Source organism: Oreochromis aureus, linkage group 7 (assembly GCF_013358895.1).
Source record: "Oreochromis aureus strain Israel breed Guangdong linkage group 7, ZZ_aureus, whole genome shotgun sequence".
NCBI classification, from domain to species: Eukaryota; Metazoa; Chordata; class Actinopteri; order Cichliformes; family Cichlidae; genus Oreochromis; species Oreochromis aureus.
Genome location: NC_052948.1, coordinates 7,869,012 through 7,884,959, shown reverse-complemented (window position 1 = coordinate 7,884,959; position 15,948 = coordinate 7,869,012). Strand labels below are relative to the sequence as shown.

At 42.2% G+C, this 15,948-nt stretch overlaps 1 protein-coding gene across 8 annotated transcripts in view; it reads right to left on the bottom strand.

The window, feature by feature from the left end:
* LOC120441033 (zinc finger protein 469) overlaps positions 1 to 15,948 on the bottom strand; it is a 200,499-nt gene that overhangs the window by 27,979 nt on the left and 156,572 nt on the right. For 7 of the 8 annotated variants that reach the window (XM_039614642.1, XM_039614638.1, XM_039614639.1 and 4 more), the window contains one exon: positions 12,985 to 13,198. The gene's annotated coding sequence lies outside the window, so the exon portion shown is untranslated. The remainder of the gene's footprint in view (positions 1 to 12,984; positions 13,199 to 15,948) is intronic. The other variant, XM_039614640.1, reaches the window with a different exon arrangement.

The window sequence follows — 15,948 nt, the reverse complement described above, 5'->3', positions numbered from 1 at the left end:
CTTTCCCTTCGGAGACAGACACTTTAACAAGCCTGCCCCAGTGGGCAGTAGACAGAGAGGGGAGGTTATTTTTAGATTGCAAACAGATTAAAAGGGGAACGTTTTTCTTCATCCTTGTAAAGAGTCCTCTTCTCTCTCTTTCAGTCTGTAAAGGAGTTTAGCATCTCTGTGGGGGATCTCGTGTTACCTCCCCCACACAAACTCTTATTTTCCCAGACCCATCTAACCCCCCCCCCCTCACCACCATCACACTCATCCTCTCCAAACACTGACATCATTCGTCAGACTGAACTCTTTCCTCTGCTCTCTGTGAGGGCTGTTCTGAACACTCTGTACAGCATAAAATGGGTGAGTCTCAGCTCCTGACACAAATCAGGCAACGGCAGAAACAAAATCTGTCAAAAAACACACATCTGATACATCATTGCATCTTTAGAGCAGTTCTCCTCACATGACCTTTTTTCAGCGAGACTACCACATTAGACACACACACACACACATCTACACCCTTTTAAAAGGGTGCTAAAAGAATAAATCACACAACTGCATTAGGAATAATTAGGCCAGTGGAGTTTGGGAGGTGACGGGTGAGCTTACTTCAGCGTTTTCCTGTCTTGGACCGAAACCAGAGTCTGACTTTTTCCTCCTGTCGCTGCGAGCAAACACATACACACACATACCAACCGTGTGGATCACCTCATCTCTGGCCTGAGATGATGAAGTAAAAGGGGGAGACACGGCCTTCTGGGTTTTACTGCTCCTAGACTCACTGACCCATACCGAGGTCTAAAGTCGGATACAGCTCCTGTAACTTTCCTGAAAGTGGCCTCATTCCTTTGAAAATATTCTGTTTTTAGAAGTGCAGCCTTTCCCTCACCCTTAATTTGAAGGAGTGAGTTCTTAAGGAGCGGGTGATATTGCGTGGTAGTCGGCCTGGCAGGGACCAAGCAGGAAATCTTTCATTAAAATTCACTCAAGGTCCATCATGACTTGAAGCTCTGTGTTAGATATTGAATAATAACTAACACAGAGCAGTTCTGTTGAAGGGTTTATAATCCTCTGCATCACAGCTTGACCAATAAGCCCTGGGAACTCAGTTATAAATCAACAGCCTAGATAAACACAGATTAAAAGTTTCTAACTGAACGCTGTGTTTGGAGCTCTTTTTGTGCATGTGCTTTCTCCACCTGAAACTTTCTGAACTTTTCTGATATTTTCACAACAGAGCTTAAAAAAGAGCAAAGGGTGTTAGCTACCTGATGCAAAGGAAGATTGGAAATGAGGAGGGAAAGTAATAAAGACGAACCAAGAGAGAAAATGATCACAGAGCATTGAGCTACATCAAAGTACTTCAAATGGTTTCTTCTCAAGCATCGTGAGCTGAACTACGAGCAAATTTGGGCTAATTGTCAATCACACATAAAAATATTTATGTGGAATATCTGACTCTTATCCAAACCACGCGGTGCAACTAAGCAAAGCAGCTCCCCAACGGAAATAGATGTCAGCTTTTCCTAAACACTACCACCCCCGCTTCTTCTTATCCTTCTTTTCATCTCTTTCATTCTCTAGTAAAGTCATGGAAAACAAAATGTCAGCAATAAAATGAATTTCTTCTGTGAAATAGAATAGCTAAGGCCAAGCGTGTAATTTCATAAGCAGAAGGCACGTGAGTGCCTCTGGGAATATGAAGATCCCTGTGGCAGAGCAGGCTCAGACTCAGTCTTTGCTGTAGTTAGAAGGAAACCTGATAGTAATGCCTCTGCTCTGCTCACCCATGAGTCTGTCATTCAAGTTGTAGGAGGGGCTTAGACAACAGTGGCACTGTAGCATCTCACAGAGCCACGAGGATTTAGAAGATGTGGACTGAGGTGGCTTTCCCAACAACATCTGTAACTTTCTCTGGAGGACCAGAGACTGGAGGTCTGAGTTTGTGTCTAGGGACAGGACACATAGAGTGGCAGGGGTGAAAGAAGCCAGAGAGAGATTAGTTCAAAAGTAGGGACAGTGAAGAAGATAATAGTAGTGCTGTAAGACAGTACAGGGGATACCTTAGCCCCTCTCCAAGGTGCACACACAGACAGATCCTTAGATGTGTTTAAGCTCTGGAATTAAAAGTACCTGCTGGACAAAGCAATGATCATTCTAACATCGCTGAGTTTTAAGCTGAGAGGCATGAGCTATGTAAGGTAAAGAAGAAAGCTGATGATCTGCTCCACATCTTACATACGATATCAAGAAAGCCTCCCTGTAGCTACAGACACACCAAACTCAAACCTGACATTGCAATCTAACCGTTAAGTCTGTTAATACGTCTGCCTCCACAGGACACTTTGTGTGTCTGTTGCATTTACTCATAATCCCACCGTGTCTTACAGGAAGCAGTTGTGCCCACTTGCTAAATCTGGAAAAAGATGGAAGCTTTTGAAAGCTATTCCTCAAAACCCCATGGAACAAAATGTGACTTTGTAGTAAGAAATGCTGTACATCACAGTTTTTGTTTCAGCCAAGGACTCAGTTGTTATCCTGGCCTCAAGGAGGGCCTAGAGGACTTACACAGACCAAAATCATACCTATCTCTGGTATCAGTGGTCATTTTAGGCCTTGCTGGATGCCTCGGAGCTGATAGCATCTCACAGACTGACAGTCTCATGTCTGATATCAGACACAGAGTAAAATAAGTTGGCAGATGTAGCCACACATTTTGAGTTCCCTGCTGCTTTAACCTTTCAGATGTGCATCGGTAGCCACACATGGTTCATATAACAAACCCCTTTTTTCTCCTCGGCAGTTTAAGGCTGCATGCAAACACGGAAATGAGATATACACTATGGTGCTGAGGCTGAAGAGTCAGGCATCAACTTTCTAATGCAGAGGTATAACCCACAGATAGGCATGACATACCACAAAAGGGCATTTGAACAAAAACATGTGTAGGTGTACATATACATGGCTGCATATATACAAACACAGATGGAAAAAGATAAACAAATCCAAACAAATGGATATGTACATACACACAGGCAGAGTCAATGAGTGGTGATGATGAAGATTTTGTCCCTACTTCCAAACGGGTACAGAGCAAAAGATGCTACATGAAATAAAACCGCTGTGAAAGGATGCAAAGCTGCTTTCATGCTTAAACTGGACTTTTCCCACTGGATAATTTCCTGTTTCAAAGATCAGTGAAGCATTTATTTATGAAATAACACTGTCTGCAGGCGAAGAGTAATCCAGTTACATCAATGAGCTAATTTGTTCTCTTTAGATGTCCAACTTTTTCAAATATAAAAAGGACTCTGGGAATCTGGGATAGAAAAACAAGTAAATTAAAAAAAAAAAACAAGGATGAAAATGAAACCAATGTTTCAACCAGTCTGACACTCCCATCAAATGACAATGTTTAACTCTAATTTATACTGAAGTTTGTTATTACTCCACCCTGTCACCTTATCCATCAGTACCTCCCATTTGTCCTACCCAAACACCTGCTTTAGCCCTATAAAAAGTGAGTTTATCATCCTTGAATTTGTGTGAACAAATTACATCTTTTCCCCACCTTATCACAGAATATGCTGGGATTCATTATCTGTGTTTCCTGCAATGTGCAGCACACTAGGATAGACTAATATGTGAAAGAAAATGGGAAAAATGTGAGGAAACATAGACAGTCAAGGGCAGCAATAAAGGCTGTCTCTGATTAAGATGAAGAAGACTTTTTTTCCGGCACTAACAGAATTTCCTCGCAGCCTTAGCCTTCTATTTAATCTTCGTGTTAGTAGCAGATTAATGAAGTTGAATGAGTTCACAAACGGGCACACAGGTTCTTGCGTATCTATTGCACAAGAAGATATTACATTCATTCATTTATTGGAAACTTTCCCTAATTCTCACCATAATCACTACTTGCCTTACCCTAACTCTAACTTTAAACTAAACCTAAGTTTAACCAAACCGTAAACCTAATCCTTCATTCTGTTCTGATTTATGTTGTGGACTCTTGCTTTTGTCCCCAAAAGGAGGCAAGCGGTGGGTAAACAGATTTATGTCCTGATAACGTGCGTAATTCCACCCCCCCACACAAACACACACACGCCACCCTCCCCTCCCTAAAACAGACGGTGAATGTTTGGCTGTGCCAGCTGTCTGAGCTTGACGCTGGGTGTGGGGTGTATATAATTGTCTGACAGGCTGTATGGTGTGTATACACATAGTCATAAACAGAATCTGGAGCGGAAGCAGTGATCATTTAGACGTGCTTGACCTCATGACCCCAGGGTTGAACTGTTATCCATTCATTATGTGTAATATCTGGCCTCTATGTTTGGAGGAAACACTGGGCGCAGCACTGGACCGCAGCCAGGCAGACTGTTTGTGTGTGTGTGAGTGTGTGTGAGTGTGTGACATTGTGAGTGTGCTTTTGGAAAGGATGCATGAGCTGAAGAGTTTTCCTGATTTCATCTTTATTGTTTATGTTCTCATATGTAAGTAAATATAAATGATCCAAAAGTCTGTTTGCGTGTCTGTGCATGAAAGTGTGTAAACATGTCTATATCCAGGCCTTTGATGTTGACCACAGTGGCAATGCACTGTAGTGAACTTTAAGCTGAAAGGGAGCGAGACCCACAGAGAAACACATTTCGGTGTCAAAAACATCTGCATTTATATATAACTGCTCTGAAAATACAACACTAGAATTATATGTACGCTGCAAAAGTGGGAAAACTCACTTTCCGTTGCCAGCTTCTTTCTCTTTAAACAATCTGGGAATAAAACACAATGCATAAATTGGCAATAATGCATTTAAAAACATTCAGCAGGCTGTGTCACCTTCTAACCTAACCTTTTAAATACTTGTGCCTGAGTGTGTGAATACAACGCTTTGCATTGTCAGGATGTGGGCATCCCACTGATGCAAATTTAGAGAGAGCCTGTGTGATGACAATGCTATCTCAGTGCTACTTTCCCTTACTCGGGAAGTATGTGTGTGAGCATTACTAAATTGCCTAATAGCACTTCACCTCAGTCATTTCAGATTTCAACTCCTGTAAGGCCACTGTGAACTCCTTAAGCAAACACCACGGAGAAAGGAGAAGGGACAGAGAGGGATGAACATCTAGCAAACATGCCCGTTTGAACCGGAAATATTTAGCAGGGTTAGAACTTTTGGCTCTTTGAAGCAGAAACACTAGAGAGGACCTGGCAAATATATATGTGTTTGAAGGCCAAATAGTGCTGAAGGCAGAGCTCCCATGGGGAATCTGACAGTAAAGCGGCTTTCCACTATGCTCACAGTTTAAATAAGAGACACAATAAGCTCAGTCATCGAGGAAAAGATGCCCTTATCCTAACCCCCATATAGCTGGAACACAGTGAGATATTTCATATTTAATGTGGTACAGAATACCCTATACACACACACACACACTGAGAGACAGACAGGATTCATTATCCCATTCTTTAATGGCATGAGGTGCCAGGTTCATTGACTGACAGAGCTAATTAGAGAGGCATGAAAGTTTAAGCAGCATGTGACTCCCCTGACCCATAAAAACCTGTCATGTTTGTTGGTTCAATTGAGGGCATCATCCTTTCATCTCATCCAACTATAGTATCAGGTTTCTCTCAGTTATACCATACACAGCCTGAGCCTAATCTTTAAATAAGACCCTGTATTGTTTCTTTGTAGGAGTGGCAGGTTATTGTAAAGAACCGTGAAACTGAGAAAACTTCAGTAAAACTCGTAGGCCATGAGGTAAAAGTTAAACTTCCTGATTTTTGTGCAAAATCCTGCCTCCTCTATGAACCTTTTTAAAATCACATATCTGTCAACAGTTAAAATGAATGTGGTCATCTGTCCATGACACAGATTGCTGTGCCACGGATGACAGTCATCAGTAGTCCAAGAAAGAAGCTTTGAAGTGAAACCACAGCGTGCGCCTTTCCACCCAGTTCTCATGGCTTTCCCTTTAAATAGAGCATGACATCAGACTGTGAGCAGGTCTACCGGCCCCAGCCCAAAACAAATGTGTCCAAACAATGCCACATCTGGAGCAAAACGTAGAAGTACGCAGAGACCAGCAGGAATGTAGTGGAGAGGGGATTGAAAAGGGAAAGTGATCCTAAAGTTATCAAGCTGCAGGCCCAGGCCAAGGTAGCTAAAACATAATTTACAAATGATGCACTGCTCTTCACTCAAAAGGAATGATGCAGCAGGTTCAAGTGTCAGGGTTAAAAAATGGGATAAAGAGATATTTCAGCACACTAAAAGTAAACATAAACCTGCCAATCCATATGTAACTTGCTGTCTGACCTCTAAGTTCCAGCAAGCATTAGAGAAAAAACATCTTATTTGATTTGATCACCTTTGACTTTTCTGTGCAGATACAAGAGGAGCTCTGCAGAAAGTCTTCTCAGGAAGCTAGGTCTTGTTGTCAGTGTCAGAAGCAATCAGAGCTCCTGGGTCTGCCTTCATGCAGCAGAAGGAGCAGAGGTGCAAGGCAAAAATTCAGGCCAATTTTCTGCCTGTTGGATAGAGTGTCTAATAAACACATGACGGCTGATCCAGAGGTTATTTGTCAGCAGACACACAGTACACCACCTACAATCTGACACAGAAATTTGGACTTACAGTGAAGAATGCATAAAATGCACACCGTAACACACAGACACATATAGGCACATGCACACATTAAAACACATAGCATATCTATATATTAACTTGGATTTGTGTAGGAGGTTAAGAAGACCTTCAGAATGAAGGTGTGATCTGATAAATACAGACATACAGTAGGATGGAAAATATGGTGAATGTGCAGTAGTTGAATAAGAGGACAGAGAAATCAAAGAATAAGAGGAGTAGAAGGAGGTAGGAGAAAGAGACAAAATGATAGAACCTGAGGGACTTGCTGCTCCACCAAGTCATGTGTTTTACATCTGCACTGCAATTTATAAAGCATCTGCCTCCAAATCCTATTTACAGGCCTGATTCTAGGCACGGACAGACTAGTTCGCTGGTAAGAGCGCCACCAGCTGAAGAAGGCACCTGACAGAGGCTCGCATAAACTAGCTAATTACTAATGAAGTACTTCATTATAAAGACTCTTTAAAGTAAAGCCAGTAATGCCTGAGTGAAACGTTTGAGAGGTACAGTGAAAGCAAGCTGAGGAAAGGATATGAGGTGAATGAGGTCAAGAAATTCAATTCTAAGAGTGTCCTCATACTATTCATGTCCCTTACTACACAACTTAAACAATGGAATAAATGAAGTAAAAATTACTGCACAATATTTTTGTAATACGAAGTCTGCTGTTTATACTGCCAGTGTCTTAAATCACACTGGTGTCTATTTATGGTAGCGATCAGCCGACAAACACATAACAATTTTTAATCATGAGACCATCTCTTCAATTATATATTCAAATTTAGCTGAAAATTATATGGGCCTAGAAATTTAAAAATACTCTCATCTAACTTTGAGGTTTTTTGAGTTTTAATGACTGGGAGCACCATGAGAAGTCTGTGATGAAAGCAATAATTTATCATGAATTCAAAGCTCTTTCCTTTAAGGTATTACCAAGCACAAGCGCATCATTTCTCTTCTTATGTTTTTGCCAACTGTAGATGGTTTCTGCTCACACTCAGGAGGCAATAGTGTTCAGTAAAAGATGGAGGGAGGGAATTCAAAATATAACAGTATGATAATTCCAGTTATGGTTGAAAATTATTATGGGTGTAGTCGGTAATAAATAAAGAAATACTCTTTTACTACGACTGTGTTTCTTTGATCATTCACCAGTGAGAATAAGATAGAGGTAAATGGAATATTTAAGCAAGTAGAAACTAGTCTACATCTAAAAATTAGTGCTGAGAAAAATCAGGATTTTTTCCTTGACGACATCAGTAAATAACGCACAGATTATGGTCACAAAACAAACTCATTATGTCCTCAAAATACATTATTTACAAACAATTCCAATCAAATCTACACATTCAATCCACAATCTCCTTGTGCAGTCATACACTGCTTCCAGTCATACTGCTGATACTGTCCTTACCACTTTGTTTTTTTTTTTATTCATGCTGAATCTCCACTGTGTCAAGACCTGACGAGCTCGCCGAAACTCAAATCTGGTAAAAAAAAAAAAACGATGGGAGATAAGCAAAGATTGTGGTGGTAGGCCAAAAAAACTTTGCGATTTTTACCACGCTGCCTTTTTCACTTGTGCTAAATGTTCCCTTACCCTTTATGATGTTAGTGTATAAGTCCACTCTGGCAGTCTGACACTGTGTTCATTTGCAGTGCACAACCCTGACAATCTCCAAAAAAAAAGAAAAAAAAAAAGAAACACAAACAAAACAACAATAACCATGTTATTGCTCTTGTAAACAATAACCAAGGGGTGATCGTGGCTCAAGAGTTGGCAGTTCGTCTTGTAATTGGAAGTGTCCTTGGACAAGACACTTCACCCGTTGCCTACTGGTGGTGGTCAGAGGGCCCGGTGGCACCAGTGTCCAACAGCCTCGCCTCTGTCAGTGCGCCCCAGGGCAGCTGTGGCTACAATGTAGCTTGCCATCACCAGTGTGTGAATGGGTGGATGACTGAATGTAGTGTAAAGCGCTTTGGGGTCCTTAGGGACTAAATAAAGTGCTATACAAATACAGGCCATTTACATTCCTGACATGATGAGCTTTCTGCAGAACTGGACTCCAAGAGCTCAACAGTGTTGTTTGGTCTTAAGGGTCATAGCCTGAGATTCAGCTTTCATCACCAGTAAATCCTCAACATGAGGGTCGGTTCAGTTAAACACAGAATTAGATTTTTCATGTCTGGAGAAGTTTTGGAGAACTTATTTTTTCCCCAATACCTTTGCACCATAATCCATAATCACTGACTACATTAACTGCAAACACCCTATCTTCAACCAGTGCCAGCTTTTCTTCCCATGACTTCTCAGCCCTCAGCCATCATCCACCACCTCTGCTTCAAAAGACTCCATCCCACGCCCCCCTTCCTCCAACACCATCCTGTCCCTTTCAACACTTCAGGTGAGGAACGAGCTGCGAGAGATCAAGATGCCAAAGGCTGATGGTCCAGGTGGAATCAGCTCCTGAGGTGCCACGCTGACCAACTGTTTGGCATCATGGAATACATGTTCAACATGAGCCTGAAGCTGGGGAAAGTACCACAGCTGTGGAAGACCTCCTATGTGGTACCAGTACCGAAGACCATGCATCCGGAGGACCTCAGCAGCCACAGGCTGGTAGCACCAACCTCACATCTGATTAAGACCCTCAAGAGACTGGTCCTCAAACATATTAGCCCCTCCTTCAGTCTTCATTGGATCTGGTGTAGTTTGCTTACCAGCCTAGAATCAGGGTGGATGATGCCATCATATACGTCCTGCACCGAGTTCTGACCCAACTGGAGAGGCCTGGAAGCACTGTGAGGATCATGTTCTTTGATATCTCCAGTGCTTTGAACACCATCCAGCCTGGACTTCTGAGGCAGAAGCTGGAGCTGTGCCAGTGGTTAGTGGACAACCTCACTGATGGCTCTGGCATAGTTGGCCTCATTACAGGTGAGGATGACTCAGAGTACAGATAGTGAATTCAGGACTTTGTGGACAGCGGGACCATCTTCTGATCAATGTGGGGAAAACCAAGGAGCTGGTGTAGGATTTCCGCAGGTGCAGACCCACCACACCGACACCAGTGAACATCCAGGGAACTGACATTAAGATAGTAGACTCTTATAAGTACCTGGATTTTCACCTGAACAATAAGCTGGAGTCACAACACTGATGCTCTTTACAGGAAGACAGACTCTACCTGCTGAGGAGACTGAGATCTTTTGGAGTGCAGGGGGCATTCCTGAAGACCCTTTTTCACTTTATGGTGATGTCAGCCATCTTCTGTTATGTTGTCTGTTGGAACAGTAGCTTATCTACAGCTGAGAGAAAGCGTTTAAATAAGATCATCAGGAAGGCCAGCTTTGTTTTAGGATGCCCTCTCAACCCAGTGCAAGTGGAAGGAGGCAGAAGTACTTTGGCAAAAATAACATCACTCTTGGACAATGTTTCCCACCCCATGCACGAAGCTGTTGCAGAACTGGAGAGCTCCTTCAGTGACAGACTGCTGCATCCTAGGTGCAGAAAGGAGCGTTATCACAGGTCCTGCCTCCCAGCAACTGCTAGACTTTATAGCCATCACTGCTCCCAACAAATGCAAAATGTTGTTTATCCCCACTGTTATTTGCACAGTTTTTCCATTTTCTGTTTTTAATAATCTTTTACGTTTTTAATAACTTAATAACTGTACAGTATTTTTTTTATTATGTTCTAAATTGTTTTTTTTTTTAATCTCCACGCTCCATCTGCCTGTCACTTTGCTGCTGGAACACCTGAATTTCTCCAATTACTGACAATACGTGATATTTCTATTCTATATTTCTATTCTATTCTAATCCCACGTAGGAAGGACAGGGCAGATTAAACCACTGACATGAGCACTGAAGTCACCGTTCACCTTTCACTATCAAGTCATAATGAAAGTCATCTCAGTCCTGTCAGCACTGAGCCAGAGAAGTCAGAAAGTCATGATGACATCACTCAACATAGGAATTAATGGATGAATAACCTACACTGTATTACGTACCTGCTGAGCTGATAATAAACCAACCTTTAAACCATTGTCATGCCCCTTAGACACAGAACTACATGTAATCCTTAGACTGGGTATATCAATAAGTCATCTGTATCTGGTTGATGGATTCTGATTAAAAATTGTCAGTGAGGATAAATTGAAAAAAAAAAGTGCATTTATAAGTCCTGGGGTTATCTTTTTTTTCACACATTCTCCAGTGAAGGCTGCCCGCATGTGTTTTCATCAGAGGATTCTTGTGGACGATTCTTACAACAAATACTTTTTGTTATCCTCTTGCAGTTGCAAGTGTTGATCTTTTATGTTTCCTTATGTCAGCAGTGATGCATGAGTGTGGCAGTAATCTCTTTGGGAGTCTAGAGTTACATTAACAGGCAGTACGAAAAGCAGGAGGTGGTGATGGTGTCAGGGGTTACGGTGACCTGACAAACACATGAACCACCCAGTGAGGAAGTCAACAAGAGATGCTTTCCACAGCAGTGCTGCACACCCTAGCAACAGCAGTTGCTGGCAAACATGTGTCTGACAAATGTGCCATCTGAACCAATGACAGGGCCTCAATCATCACAATATGGGGCTGCCTCACAAGTATCTCATACAAACACGGTGAAGGGAGTGGGGGAGTGGAAGGGAAGAAGAGAAATAAGACCGAGAGAATGCAGGAGGAAAGGCAGATATTGATAGTATGTGTTGGAGTGCTGTACAAGTCAAACTTGTAAAACTGAGCAGTTCTATTGTGTTCTATTGTTGACCTTAGGGCTAAAGTGCTAGCAAACTGCCTCAACATGGGCGTCTTATGTCATTTTTTGCCCCTAAAATCTCACTTTATCCAAACTATCCTTTCTGAAGCCAAACTGGAAGTTCACTCACACTGAACTGTTTTTTTTTCGTCTTCTGGCTCTCTTTAGAAGAATTTTTATATAATTTGATGCCCTCTGCTGATTCATCTTTATTTGCTGCTCGATCGGCATTGTGTAACACCACCAATGTTTTCAATCAGTTCTTTTCATTCTCCAGACTATTATTTAATAAATCTGTTTGCCCCAGCCTTCTGTCTGTACTCCTTCTCATGCTCTTTTTTGTATTTTCTCTCTCTTTCTCTCCCCCTCGCCAGCTCTGGAAAGTACATTCGCACAGTTCAACAGTGACACAAGGACCGTCTCCTCATGGCAGACCATGCTTGTGTTTTTTCAATTAAGCTGGGCTCCTGTACACCATTCATTTGGGAAACCATAATTCTCATGGCCTAGCAAAAACTAATGGAAAGTCACTTAGGTTTTTTTTTTTTTTTTTCTGGGAGAGGTATCGGAAAGACCCGTTCCCTGGAAGCATGTCAGACGAGATGGAGAATAAAAACCGTAGGAATACTGTCTATGAAAATACAGGAGGTGTTGATAGGAGGTGAAGGCCTCACAGAGGGGTTTCAGGGTGCAAGAACTCATGGAGTGAATGGGATCAGGAAGGAGGTGTGTGAAAGAATACAGATGGATGGATTTCCAAGGGAATGTGGATGAAAGTAAGAGAGTTGCAGGCCGGATCTGAAATGCCCAGCGGGGAGGAGGACAGATCCACTGAAATCACTTCAAAGCCTGGTGTCACTGGGCTGCAGATGAGTGCCTGCTGTCCTTTTTATTTACAGAGATGAGCCCCACTAGCCTTTTGCATTCAACAGCAATAAACAGTTCAAATAAATAAATATCCACATGTGGCCAAACACTCAGGTGCAGTAACACCACCCTATTTAGCAGCTCATTTAAAATGACTTTATGGCTCTATATTATATTAACACTAGCCCAGAAGGGCAGTAAAAAGAGTGATATTAAGTTCATCTGACAAACAAAGCAATTTTTAAAAAACCAAAACATTGCTACAGAATAGTCACTTTCACCTTACTTTTCCAAAGTTTTTTTTCTAATAATGCATGCCACTTCGTCCTGTTTCCTTCATGTGTGCTTCAGCCACATTCTTTGCATTGCTACAACCCATTTGTCACCATTAACATAAACCTTTCACTGCTGACGCTGACTGCATTCATTCGTGCAAAGTCACAAACACACACATGCTCTATATTCAGAGGTGCATTCTCACATGAGCCAAAACACAGCTACCTACAACTGGTCATACTGTATGGGCACACACGTGCACACACGTACACATGCATAATGGAAGTGGGAGTGACTTAACCTGGACAGGCCCCCTTACACCCCCACCTCCCAGCCCCCACCACAACAATCAACAGAGACTGACGGACAGAAAGCAGAGCACATAGTGAGGCACGGTCAGGAGCAGCACATAAAGAAGGAAGTCTCACTCACGTCTTACCTCAAGAGTAGCGCTGTGGAGCCGATGCAAGGAAAAGCTTCATGATTGTAGCGTTCTCTTTCAGTCTTGGTATCTTTGTATCTCTCAGCTGTGGCGGACGGGAGCTGAGACAGGCACAGGCAGCGCAGAGCGGAGCAGCGCTCAGCACACTTTAGAGGCAGAGAGGGCTGTGGAGCTGCGCAGACCCCGGGCCCATTCGCTCACACTCTGCCTTCTGAGGATGAAAAGAGAAGACTTCATTACCAGCTGAGACCACGCCTCTACCCCTCCAGCCTCTCTCCTCCCAAGCCCGTTCTCTCCCTCCCCTCTGCCTTCACTACCTCCCTGCTTCCCTTCCACACTCCCAGCCAGTAGCACAGGCCCTGTCTCAGCCAAGAGAGGGGGAGCAGGCTGCCAAAGAAAACCTCCAGTCCCACCGCCTGCTAGTGCCGTGCAGTGCATGGACAGAGAAAAAGAGCAATGAGGAAGAAGATGGAGAAACAGAGATGTCATACAGCAAATGATTTGAATACACAGAGAGTTATTTGCTTAGTTTGGACCTTTTGAATGAAATGTAATGTCGCAAAATCGGTTCAACTTCTGCCAGTGAAACCTCAAAATGCAATAGGGAGAGATAAAGTGTGAGAGTTTGCCAGTGACAGTGTTAAATGTCTAGGAAATTAAAATGAAGAAAGAAAAGAAGGAAGACCAAAAGTAAATTTAGACCAAGTATTGGGTGTAGGACAGAAGGGCTTCGCTTTAGAAATAGTGGAAAGAGACAGGGGAAGGACATAGACAGGCAGGCAGACGGAAAGAAAAACACAGACACAGAGAGAGACATAAAATAGGTGATCAGTTTGACAGTTTCAGGGAGTGAAGGAAAAAGACCAAACACATATTTAACCAGGGGGTGTTGGAAGTTTTAATTAAGACTTACTATAAGATCACATCAAACGACTGCTGCTCAGGAAGGACTATGACTGTGTGTGTGTGTTAAGTTCTGGGGGTGGGCACAATGCCTGTCTGTGTGTTTATAACTCTTTGCAAACTGCTTCCATATTCATCACCAAGAATAAGGATGACAGTTTTTGCCCATCTTCAGGATGTCTTTTCCCCTTTTCTCATCCTTTCTGCATTTTTTCTCATGCCAAAGTGAACTCTCTCCCCATGAGACAGGGAAAATCAGACCTAAAAGCACTAGCTGTTTACTGTCTGTAATTATGAGGGGCTGGGTACAGTCAGCCCAGGCAAGCTCTGCACCCTGCCCCCAGTGCCACCACACACAAACCTTGCTCTGCCAAGTCTGCCAGTTTAAACTGGGCAGTGGCAGAAAAAGGGGGCTGTAAAGTGAAAGAAAAGTACACTAAAACAAATTAAGGTTAAAATTAAGGTTCAAGTCAACTGGTAATAGAGACTTCAGAAACAAACAAACAAAAAAACACATTATACTTTAAATCACTTCTAGTTAGGTTTTTGTGGAAGTTGAGCTGCTGCCAACCAACTTCAAGATCACAGCAAGAAAGTCAAACCTTGGTGCTAAAAATTATAAAAAAGACATCATCACAGGACATCTCTACATCCACCACTACTGGCAATTCTGTGGGCCTCAGTTTGATTTACCTTTGCAGAAAAAGAAGGCATTGAGTTTAAATAAGAGGACAGCGCTCTAGGATACAGTGCTAGCTCCTTGAACAGGAACAGGAAGAGGGATAAGCAAAAGAGCAGCTGGGACAAATATGAATGAAAAACAAAAAGACAGTCTAAAGATCTTGGAGCAGAGCAGAAGGACCAAAATGTAAGCATAATGTAAGAGTAAAGGAGAACTTTTTGGCTGCGTATGATGAGGTAAGCAGGCATTATACAGATCTCTGGCAATCTCCCATGCTAACATTAACACCTACACAGACCCTCTCAGTGGCATAATGGTGTCAAATTTACACAGGTCCACAAAACAGTACTTAAAGTTATGGGCTGCCTTCATTGTAGGCTGTGAAAACTCAGACACGAGGCTGGGATTGAGACAGCTGAAAATGGTTTGGTAGAGCAATGACAGAGAAAGAAGAGATAAAGTCATTTCTGTGTACTCCATTGCTAAGAAACACTAATCCTCCAAAAGCAGTGACATGGACAGCCTTTCTGTGGCGTTTTATGTCTTTAATCAGAGGCTTTGGTGATAAAGAAAAGACTAATCCAACATCTGAAAGCTGCTGTTTGTTTACTGTCTGCAATATAATCAGGTATGGTCATTACCTTAAAGATGGTAAATTGATAAAAATAGCACAAAGTGGTCATGCGATAAGGAAAATTAGATGTGTCATGACAGGCTGCCATCAGACTTTGCAGCCAAAACAAAACAAAAACAAAAACCCAAACAATAAAATAAAAGATATAGAGAAATAGAAATAGAAAGAAAGAGGGAGAAAGTTAAAAAAAAAGAGATATGATTGATCTAAAATTGGTATTTAGGAACCTGTTAGAACCTTCTGAATATACTCAACATCCTACCTAGCCACTAGGGGCTCTACAGGGCTGTGGTGTAAATACAGTGAGGCAAAGTTTAGCAGTAACAACACCTCTCACATTCTTCCCTCTTTTTTGTTTCAGAGAGGACAAACCTCTGTGCCCTTTGTTTTCATGACTGGTACAGCAAATTGTAAATCTCACCGATTTAAATCACTTATTTAATCTAGTACAGATCAGACATGGCCTACAACTCATCAGATTAAAAACAACATAATTTCTGTTGCTGTTTGCCCAAGTTAAGAAAAGAGGATTGTGTAAATTCAATGAATGATAATGTTCACCTGTCAGTTTATTAGGTATACTTTGCTAGTATTGGGCTGGACTCTCTTTTGCCTTTGTAACTGTCTCAATTCAACAGAGATTTTGGTCCATATTGACATGATAGCATCACATAGCTGCTGCACATTTGTCAGCTGCACATCCATGATGTGAATCTTGCATTCCACTACATCCCAAAGGTGC